Source organism: Tachyglossus aculeatus (genome assembly GCF_015852505.1).
Source record: "Tachyglossus aculeatus isolate mTacAcu1 chromosome 12 unlocalized genomic scaffold, mTacAcu1.pri SUPER_6_unloc_4, whole genome shotgun sequence".
NCBI classification, from domain to species: domain Eukaryota; kingdom Metazoa; phylum Chordata; class Mammalia; order Monotremata; family Tachyglossidae; genus Tachyglossus; species Tachyglossus aculeatus.
Genome location: NW_024044831.1, coordinates 1,612,909 through 1,616,019, shown reverse-complemented (window position 1 = coordinate 1,616,019; position 3,111 = coordinate 1,612,909). Strand labels below are relative to the sequence as shown.

General features: G+C 50.5%; 1 pseudogene; it reads left to right on the top strand.

Moving 5' to 3' along the window:
• The first annotated feature begins 1,988 nt into the window (after positions 1-1,988).
• Positions 1,989-2,351, top strand: LOC119921649 (annotated as a pseudogene).
• Positions 2,352-3,111: the final 760 nt, after the last annotated feature.

Genomic DNA, 3,111 nt, shown 5'->3' with positions numbered 1-3,111 from the left:
CTTCTCACGAAATTCATTCATTCAATCGTATTAATTGAGCGTTTACTCTGTGCAGAGCACTGTACTAAGCACCTAGAAAGTACAATTCGGCAGCAAATAGAGAAAATCCCTGACCAGCAACGGGCTCACATCAACAGATTGCCAGGGAGCCTTGATGAACCTAGGACAAGTCACTTCACTTTTACGTGCCTCAGCTACCTCATCTGTAAATGCGAATGAAAATGTTGAGTCCCACATGGGACTTGGAATGTGTCCAACCAAATCATCTTGTATTTCTCATAGAACTTAGTACCGTTCCTGGCACATTGTAAGCGCTGGAAGATATCACTAAAAAAATCTGTAGCACATTAAAAGTACTTTTTGCACTCTAAACCACCAGGGAATTATTGAACAGGTAACCAACGCTGAGATGTCTTCTCTGTTTTCCAGAAGCTTTGTGAGTTCCGACGAGGGGTGGAAATTCCGCTACTGTGGGAAGAAACGCAGTTTTGCATGTCTGCAGGCTTCAGAGGGAATCAGAAAGGGAGCAGACGTCTTCATGGACTGGAAAAGCAGCAATACTTCAGTTAATCAATTGTATTTATTGAGCACTTATTGCACTCATACAAGCACTTGGAAGAGTACAATATGACAGAGTTGGTAGACATGTTTCCTTCCCACAAACAAGAGCCTAGTGGAAATAATACAGGCCTGGGAATCACAATCAATCAGTCAGATCCACTGAGTGCTCACTGTGTGCAGAGCACTATACCAAGAAGAGAACAATATAACAGCAAACAAGCACTTTCCCTGCCAGAACTTGGTCCTAATTCTGGCTCCACCACTTGTCAACTGGGTGGTCTTGGGGAAGTCACTTAACTTCTCTGTGCCTCGGTTTCCTCACTTGTAGAACGGGGATTCACTGCCTCTCCTGCTTCTCGCTAGAACTGTTACCTCCCTGTAGGGGGAGAGGGACGGTGTTTGACCTGATTACCGTGTATCTACCCCAGTGCTCAGCGCAGTGCTTGGCTCAGAGTAAGTGCTTAACAAACGCATTTATTACCTTCCCTGAAATCAAAACCCTTGTTGTCCTAGTCTGTTGCCTACCGATCTTCATGACCCAGGAGCAGCATGGTGTAGTGGATAGAGCCCGTGCCTGGGAGTCAGCAGGTCATGGATTCTAATCCTGTCTCTGCCACTTGTCTGCTATGTGACCTTGGGCAAGTCACTGCACTTCTCTGTGCCTCTGATATGTCATCTGTGAAGTGGGGATTAAGACTGTGAGCCCCCCATGGGACAGAGACTGTGTCAAACCTGATTTGCTTGGATCCACCCCAGCTGTTAGTACAGTGCCTGGCACAGAGTAAGCTTTTAACAAATACCATTATTATTATTGTTATCATTATTATGACTCATAATCATTAACCTTTTGTTGACCTTCCGCATTCATTCATTCATTCTTCGATTCAATCGTATTTATTGAGCGCTTACTGTGTGCAGAGCACTGTACTAAGCGGTTGGGGAGTACAAGTCGGCAACATATAGAGACAGTCTCTACCAAACAACCGGCTCACAGTCCAGAAGGGGGAGACAGACAACAAAACAAAACATGTAGACAGATATCAAAATCATCAGAACAAATAGAATTATGGCTATATGCATGTCATTAACAAAATAAACAGAATAGTACCAACTCTTCCACCGCTTGCCAATGGGTCACACATTCTTAGGGGACAGAGGCAGTGATTTTTAAAATATTATTTATTCGGTGCTTACTATGCGTCAAACACTCTTCTTAGAGCTTGGGCGCGGCGCCCGACCTCCGCGAGGCAGAGCGCGTGCCAGCTTTGGGCCTCCTGTCAGGTCATCAGAAGAGGGGCCCGACTTAGGTCGGTCAGCGGCATCAGCAAGCCCGGGGCCGCATGAAACGTCGCTGGTCGGACGGACCAGCGACAGACGTGGTTTGGCTGCCTCCCTGCGCTGGGGCTGCATGAGTGCCGTGGGAAACCATGTCCACCCTGTACAGAACGCTCCACGTCCTGCAGCGGGCGACCGCGAAGAGACTCCTCCACTGCTCCCGACCCTGGCCAACACCAACCGGGCAGCCCTGACCGCGTCCACCGCGCGGCCTATGCCCGCCTCTATCCGGTGTTTCTCGTGCAGGAGGACGGCTCCACCGTCGACATCCGCAACGGGGAGCCCGGCGCCTGCTGGCCGCGCCCGTCGACATGGACACACTGTCCCCCGAGGAGAGGAAGGCCAGGCTGCGGAGGCGGGACTCCAAGCTGGCCGAGAAGGAGGAGGAGGAGGAGCCCGAGGTCCTGGACGACTTCAAGCTGGACCGCTACCAAACGTTTTGGAAGAAGAAATGAGTCCGAGGCAGGAGCTGGTTGGGGACCGTCTGGCCCTCCCTCCCCACCCAGGTAGGCGCACGTCTACCAACGAATACGGGTGCCCTGGGAGCTAGGGGGTCGGGGAGCCCCGGCTCTTCACGTCTTCATCGTCATCGTCACCACCGAGAGTATTTACTGACCGTCCCCGGTGTGCAGAACGTGAGGCACAGGAAGGCCGAGTCGGAAGATCCAGTCTCCGTCATTCATTCAGTGGTATTTATTAAGTGCTTACTGTGTGCAGAGCACTGTACTAAGCGATTGAATGAGCATCTGTTCTTGGCTTCCTCACGCCACCCCAGTGCCCCCCGTCGGCCCCCCTCAGATGTCTGAAAAATGTGAATTTCCCCTCCCGCCCCCCAGATTTCTGCGACCGACTCACGCTGGCTGCAGAATTTCCATTCACCGCTGCCTCTAATCCATGTCAGTCAATCCATCAATCAGTCATTTTTATGAGGCGTTGATGGCATGCAGAGCTGGAGAAGCACCGTGGCTCCGTGGAAAGAACACAGGCTTTGGAATCAGAGGTCATGGGTTCATACCCCAGCTCCGCCAATTGTCAGCTGTGTGACTTTGGGCAAGTCACTTAACTTCTCTGTGCCTCAGTTACCTCATCTGTAAAATGGGGATTAGGACTATGAGCGCCCCTGGGACAACCTGATCACCTTGTAACCTCCCAAGCACTCAGAACAGTGCTTTGCACATAGTAAGCGCTTAGTAAATGTCATTACTATTATTATTA